Raw genomic sequence first — 7,870 nt, 5'->3', positions numbered from 1 at the left:
TGTAAATCATGTCACTTACTCAGTTACAGTCTACAGCGGTTAAGTATAGCTAATGCGACTGACGCTGCCCTGACTCATTTAACATCCACCGCAACCAATCAGTAACTGAGGTACAGAGATGAGGGAAATCGCCCCAAGTCACCCCTCAGAAGGAGGCTCAAATACTGAGCACTGGCCTCTGGAGCCCAGACTTTCCATTTGGACACTGAACCCATAAATAGAAGAATCAGAGAATTCTGCAGTCATCTAGGAAATAGTACAACAATCAGGAGAAAGTAGAAGATTTAAAATGACATGCATAAAAAGAGCATTGACATCTCTATAAAAATAGGGTGCTGAGAGAAAAGAAGTTTAGGAAGCGCCCCAGCACTAACAGGGATAGCGTTCTGGGCATGGAGGAGGCAATGATATGAATGGACTTTTATTTATTAAATTTCTCTATTTTATGACTTTTTATGCAGGGTAGCTACCCGAGTTTTGGAAGGTATTTTTTAAAATAAAACTAAAACTTCAGCTAGAATTGGCAAAGCAAGACACCCCAGGTCCCCTGCCCCAGCACTACATAGGGTTCCGGCCTGAAGCTTGCAAGTTTACCCAGGAGGGATGCAGGGAGGGGCAGGAACTGGCTGGAGTTCCACAGTGAACCCAAGCCCCACCCACAACACCAGCCTGGAAGTCAGGAAGGGACTCAAGCCACCCTGTTCCACTTCATCCAGTGGCTCCAGCAAGGACAGGCAGGGGGGAGAGCCCAGCCTGCCTAGGTCACTCATTTATCCACTGAAAATCCTTCTCGGATCCCTAGTACTTGGAAGGTACAGTACTGACCTCGCAGCTGGGGACACCCAAGGCCTTTGCCAGGAAGGTCCTGCTGGTCACATGCATGCTGGTGCCTGGCCTCCAGTCTCACTGCACCACCTGTGGGCCCTCTAAAACAAGCTGCATGTGTGCCATGCACAGTTCTGCCACCCACCTGGGGGCCACACCACCCTGCTGGAACCCCAAGCAATAGCCTCTCAGGCAGGTGCTGCTGCACTGGGTGAACGGCCTGTCAGGTCCCCCAGGCCAGCTGTTATCACCACCATGTAAGAATGACAGAAGGAGCCTCTGAGCTTTGGGGCAACTTTATTACACTCTCTGTTCCCTCACTTGGCCCCACAGCTCAGAGGCTCTTTTTTCCATTCTCAGCTTAAAGGCCCCCCCTTTTTTTCTTTCTTTCTTTTTAATGTATTTAGTACAGGGTCTACAGGCTCTCACCACACAGATTGGACTTGTAGTGATTCTCCTGTTTTTAGCCTCCCAAGCACTGGGATTACAGGCATGTGCCACCATGCATGCTGTCTCAATCACCATCTCAGAGTGCCCTGGAGGCGGGCCAGCATGGCTCGCTGGGGATCAAATCCCAGTCCCTTTAGTCTGCTGAGCTATCTGGCTGGCCCAAAATGCATTTTCTTTTTCTTTTTTCTTTTCTTTTCTTTCTTTCTTTTTTTCAGTACTGGGGGTTGAACATGGGACCTTGAGCTTGCCAGGCAGGTGCTTATGTCACTGAGCTATATGCCTGGCCTGAGGCCTCTTTCTGACCTTTCTCCCAACAGGCATGGGGTCACCTGTTACCACCATGGACTCCCCTGGGTCCTCCCTGCCTTTGTAGCTCGCTGAATCAGTGGTAATAGGGTCTTTCCTGAAGAAAAGTCTGCCAGAGGAGCAGGAAGGCAGGGGCAGCAGTGCTGTGGGAGGGCAGCGTGTGCATAAAGGCACGGAACATGCCTAGGCGGGAAAGCAGAAGGAACCACTCGTGCGAAGGTCCAGGAGCAGGAAGGCACGGGGCAGCATGTTTGGCCTGCTTAGAACAGCACAGGGATTGATTCATAAGGAAGTGAGACCTGGGGGCCAGAGTCCCAGGCACTAATGCCTAGTTGAAAGGCCATAAGGCCACGGGAAGGCCCTGAGCAGGAGAGGAATGTGGTCAAGGCTTCCTGGTGAGGCCCAAGAGATGCTCTGGAGGGGACAAGCAGAACAGTGTAGGAGGCAGCAGCGGAGGGTCCTGGAGACTACCACGTGCTCAAAGCCCACCTCCCATGGCCCTCTGTCCTCCACATGTCCCCAGCCCACACAGCCCAGAGCCCCTCTCCAGCTGCTGTACCCTGCCACCATACACCCCCCCACCCCAGACCCTGGCCTGGCCAGCCTCAGAAACTCCTCCTGGGAACTTCCTGTCAGGAGCAAGTCTCCTGAGGGTCCTGGATCCAATTAGGCTGGTTTCCGCAGCCCCAGAGGGTTGGGAAAGGCTGTTTTCATTGTGATGCAGAGCTGATCCAAGTGGGAGGGGGTGCCGGGATGCAGCCCCTTCTCTCCCTGCCCTCCCACTGCCCCATCCCTACACCCTTGGGAACCCCACCATCCCTACTTTTAGTCAGCCAGGGACACTTTGGCAGGGAACTTTCTTGGGGAGCCTCAGTGCCTTCATCTTGAGAATGGGCAACACTTTCTTAGTTCTCAATTTTCTACAGGGTTTGAACCCAGGCCCTTCTCTACTTCCAGGTCCCCTAGCTCTCATCCCCATGGGAACTCCTACCATCACGGGATGGGGATGACATTAACAGCTCCTGAGCAGGTTCTCTTTTCCTAACCGCCCATTGGGAAGAAGCTGTGAACATGCTGAATCACAGCACACACTCAGAGGGACAGCGAGAAGGTCCGGGCATAGCTGGCTGGATTTTATTAAGCACACATTCTGGACCCTTAATGGTCCTCACCCCATATCCCCCTGTTACACACTACCTGGTCACCAGACAGTAATCCCTCTCTGGCAGTCTCTTCCTTGAGTGGGGTTAGGAATGAAGTTCAGCACACACTAACCGGCCCAAGGCCATGCACAGGTGCAGGTCATGAAAACTTCTGGCCAGTCCACTTCCCCTTTGAGCCCATTTTCCTCCCCTGAGAAAATGAAGCTCAACTAAATCACAGCATGGGTCCCTGAACCCTCCAAGGAGCAATGAGATAACTCAGGGGGAAAAAAATACAAATTTTGGAATCAGACAGCCAAACTTGGGATGGTTAGAAATCCTCTAGCCTTAGTGTTCTCATCTCTAAGATGGGACTGCTATGAGAATTATAAGAGTCATTAAGTCAAAAAGTTTAAGATAGTGCCTGCCACTCAAAGGACTCTAGGTGTCTACATAACTGCCTTTGGCATAAGGGAACTTCTCCCAACAAGGGAGGACCTTCATGCAAATCCAAATAACCTGTCAGACCCTGCCTTCTGGGGAGGGGTGGGGGAGGGTCCAGCAGCTCTGGGTAGCTTTCTGGACCCCTCAGATTGCTTTGCTCACCAATGGAAATCTAGATCTGGGGTCAGCTCAGACCTTAGTAAGAAGCTGACTGCTGAACTCCAGCTCTGGCCTGACCTCTACAGATTCCCAGGCAGTTGCAGGTATCTTGGACACCTGCAGCAGGCCTTCCCCGACTAGGCGCAGGTTAAGAAAGTTTAGCCCCCAGGAAGGTGGCCTTGAGCCTCACGAAGGCTGGGGAGCCAGGAGTAAGGAGCCAGGCTAGGGAAGAGCTGCTGCAATCTCTGCCTCCTCCTGGCTCATACCCTCAGCAAGGTCCCAGCGCTGGCACCTCCTCTGCTTCCTCAGTCTCCGGTCTTGAGGCCTCTTTGAAGTCAGATAGTTCCCTCTGCCTCCAATGCCCTTAATCTGGAAAACTTCAGGTGACAGCTCAGGGGTCACTTCCTCCCAGCATGCTGTCCTCCTCCCCACCATCACCGTCATTCATCAGAGTAAAGCTAAAGCATGACTCCATAGGAAGGTCTTATGGGAAAGCAGTTCCTCCTGCCCACACTCACTGTAATCAGGCATGTGAGCAATTTTGTGGTATCTCGTCTGCTTTGCCAGGGGAGGGACTATATCAGTTTCCTTTATTTCTGCCCCGTGTCTGGCCAGCGCCTAGGATATGGTACCTGCTCAAGAAACTGTTGTATGAAAGTAGGAGAGAGAAATGTGGTGCCTGCCCACCCCTTCAAGCAGATGCAGGCAGGGTAGGTGTACATGCAGGCAGAGTATGGGTACATGCAAGCAGGATATCAGTACATACAGGGTGCAAAGGTGTGTGCAAGGCTACATGTGAAACTATATCCTCACAGGTGAAAAGGAACATGTATGCGCATCTCCCTCCTATGTGTACAAAGACACATGCATAGGCAGGCAAGGAGGGGGCTGTGCAGAGGATCAGGATCAGTCCCATGAGTGTAAGCACGCACCCCTGAGCAGATACGTGGCTGTGCACCGTTTCCTGGAATGGCGTGCAGGGGTGTGCCACAAGCCTGTGGCTGAAGGTAGCAGGATGCGTGCAGGGGTAGTAGTGGGACAGCTGACCGTGTGAATGGTACGAATGTGCATATCTGAATGTGGCATGCTCACCCCAAACCAGTGCCCCTCACAGAACCCCAAAACCTATATTGCTAGATTGTCCCCACAAGGAACAGGGGGCCTTTGCCCAAAGTTTAGAAAAGGGTACAGCTCTGGCCCTGGTTCCAGAAAGCCATCCCCACCAGCAAGCACCCACTCGCTTCTACCCACCAGATTCCCCACATCACTCCAGTATAAGGCACAGCCCCCTGCCTCCAGAACTATCACCCAAGGCAGAGGCCAAGAAACTGGTGCTTGAGGGGAAGCAGCAGCCCCAGGAAGGGCTTTCCCCTGCTCTTGGCCCCAGGCAAAAGTTGAGGCAGGCTGCTGGGAGCAGGAGGTCCCTGGGCTAAGCAAGGCTCACTCCTTGCCCTCCCCAGTGTAGTCTCCTAAGTGCGGAGATGGAGGTTTGATGAGATGATCTGAGTCTACCTCTCTAGCTGTACATGCTTTAGATCTCTGATGATTCTCAGACATCATCATATACATGTTAGTGTTTCTCCTTTCCCTGAGTACACCAGGCCAGTCCCGATGTCCCAAAAGTGACAGCACGGTGCTTCTGAGAGACCAGAAGCTCAAGAACACTGAGTGTTCAAGTAGCTGCTTTACATTCATTCATATGTTCAACAGTGAGTACCAAGGCCACCAGCCCCATGGAATTTCCAACTCTATGGGGAGAAGGAAGCTACCAAAGGCATGTAACCACAAGGTCAAAAGCTCTGGGCTAACATCACTTCCCAAGTGCTGTTCACACTTCGTGAAGAGAAAATCTTCCAGATAATGAGAAGTACCTGATGACAGGTGGCTGGGGGCCAGGTGAGTAGGGAGCTCCCTGGAAGGGGATTCCTACAGATCTCAGAGATCTTTTTTTAAGGATATAGGGAGGGGATTTCTGCTCTGTGCAGGGCTCAGGTGAGGCCCAGTGTCCCCTCTGCAGCTGAAGGATCAAGGAGCCTGTGATGCTGGGTTCCTGTCTAAGAAATGCCCCTGACAATGTTACCTCATCGCTCCATGCCTCAGTTTCCTCATCTACAAAATGGGAGCAAGCAATTACAATGAGGATTAAATACATCCATATTTATAAAGCCTTGTACAATGTGGTCTGGCCCAAAGGGAATGCTGTGTTGCTAAATAAATCAGGCAGTGAGAGTCTACTTTGTAAGATTTTAAACCCAGAATTGGATCACGCAAAAACTCCAAGTGTCAAAGTTTCGAGCTGGAAGAAGCCGGACCATTAGATTCCATGATTTAATCATTTCATTATTTCATAACAACAACAACCTAGGCCTGGAGTGTAACTTCATTTCTCAGGTACTGCCAGGCCACCAGGGCTGTGCCACATGTGGACTCCCCAGGCTCGTCTCACCTCTACTAAGGCCTAGGCCACACCATAGGAGAAGCTTATGTGGATCTTAAGCATGTTCTCATGTTGTGGTGTAGACAGCAAGAAGCGCAAATAAATCAATGAGAAGGTTTCAGATACTGAAAGCTGCAAAAGAAAACAAAAAGAGGCCCCTGTGACAGAGTGACAATAGGAAACCACTGAATTTTAAAGAAAATGCTCAGGGAAATCCCTTAGACAACATGATATTCAGGTAATGCCAGCCATGTAAAGATTTAGGAAAAGCATTCCAGGCAAGGGAATATACAAGGACCCCACCAAAAGGCTTTGTAAATTTGAAGTTCAGAAAGAAACCAGAGTGATTAAAGGTAGTGAGACTGGGGGCAGGGCAGGGAGGCAAAGGCTGCAAAGTGGGCAGGACCCAGACCATGAAGGGTCTTGTAGTCCCAGGAAGGACCTGAATTATTTCTCTTTTTCTTCTTTTTTTTTTTTTTTTTGGCAGAACCAGGGATTGAACTCAGACCCTTGTGCTTGCCAGGGAAGCACTTATTCTACTGAGCCATCTCCCTGGCTCCATATTTCTCTTCTAAATGTCCAAGAAACCGTGAGTTTCAACAGGGAATGACAAAACAGAGCAAGGATTTCAAGGGTCCCCAGATCATTTGACTCATTCTAAAACCGCCACCCAGGTTCACAAAGTCAAAGAAGGGCCTAGGACACTAATTAACAATCCTTAGAATTCAGTGTGCCTACTCTGAGCGCCTACCACAGACCTACCAGGGCCAGGAGACAGAAAAGACACTGCGCTGTTATCACTACCCAAACATCTGAGGGGGTACTCACCTCTTCAAGGATGAGGATACCAAGGCTCAGAGAGAGAAAAAAATGTGCTGAAAGCCACCCAGGCCATGTGACAAAATCATACTTGATCTTGGAAGCCTGGCCCACCACTGTGACAAATCCTTTGGTGCTTCAGAACCTCTTTAGTCTCTAGAAGACCCTCCCTGGGACTCAGGTAAGCACCCAGGAAATGCTACCCTGGCCAGTGGTTCATGCACCTGCACATGCACCTCTTCTTCCTCATAAGCTTTCGAGCTCTGGAGGTGTATCCTTTTATCTGGTGAGGCAGGTATTGGTTGAGTGGGAGGGTGGGTAGGTGGCTGGATGGATGGCAGGCACATGAGACTACTGAAATAACTACCCCATACTAAATGGACAATAAATGAGTGATCTAGAAACAAATAATGAATAAACTATCTCATGGTAGAATAATGAATCGAATGAGACACAGGGCATTGAAGTATCTGCTCAAGGAAGGGCCAGGCTAGGTCAGACCTCGTTTCTGCACCAGATTCTTTCTTTCTACCTGGAACCAACTTGTTCTACTCCCTAAGACTGCAGGTAGTCTATTCTTCAGTCCCTGGGACAAATCCATGTCTCTAGCAAGTGCTGGCCACTATACCCCAGCCTTAGCCCCGCCACCAGCAACTGCCATTCCTCCTGGGCCAGTGGAGCTGGTGGAGGGTAGAAAGGTTCGCTGTTCTTCTGAGTGTCTCACAAAGGAAAAGAGATATAAGGTCACAACTCTGGTCCTAGCAAGGACCACAATCATTATGTGACTTTCAGTCAATGGCTTCCCTTCTCTGAATCTGAATGACCTCTGAGGACCTCTTCATCTCCAACATTCTTCGGGGTGGGAGGGAAGGCCTCTGGATTTCTGCCCAATCACTGGGCTCAGCAGAATTTGAGAGAACAAAAACTAGAAGTTGGGAAAGAGTCCTGCCCACAAGCACCAAAGTCTACCCAAACACAAAGGCATCCACAGGCCTGAATTTAAGCCCTCTTCTGCCACTGTCCAACCTCTCCAGGCCTCAGTTTCCTAAATTTTATAATGAGGCCAATTATCCCCACCTGATTATCCTCACCTCATCCGGGTTTCCAGGACCACCTGACTTGGCAACCGCCAAGCACCACAGCGTGCCAACTGTAAAGTTCCATTCCCTAAGGAAGGATTCTGATAGCAGGGGTCAGGGAGAGTGAATGAATCAGGCTGACCTGTTCTAGTCCAGTTCCATCCAAAATGAACTTTTCAGGCATCAAGGCTCCAAGTGGAAAATGGTGA

The 7,870-nt window shown here is 50.3% G+C and overlaps 1 protein-coding gene across 1 annotated transcript in view; it reads right to left on the bottom strand.

The window, feature by feature from the left end:
* Znf362 (zinc finger protein 362) overlaps positions 1-5,898 on the bottom strand; it is a 32,598-nt gene extending 26,700 nt beyond the window's left edge. Inside the window, exon 1 of the mRNA XM_023701007.1 lies at positions 5,773-5,898. The gene's annotated coding sequence lies outside the window, so the exon portion shown is untranslated. The remainder of the gene's footprint in view (positions 1-5,772) is intronic.
* Positions 5,899-7,870: the final 1,972 nt, after the last annotated feature.

Source organism: Octodon degus, unplaced genomic scaffold (assembly GCF_000260255.1).
Source record: "Octodon degus isolate 3935 unplaced genomic scaffold, OctDeg1.0 scaffold00130, whole genome shotgun sequence".
NCBI classification, from domain to species: Eukaryota; Metazoa; Chordata; class Mammalia; order Rodentia; family Octodontidae; genus Octodon; species Octodon degus.
This window is presented reverse-complemented; position numbering and strand designations above follow the sequence as displayed.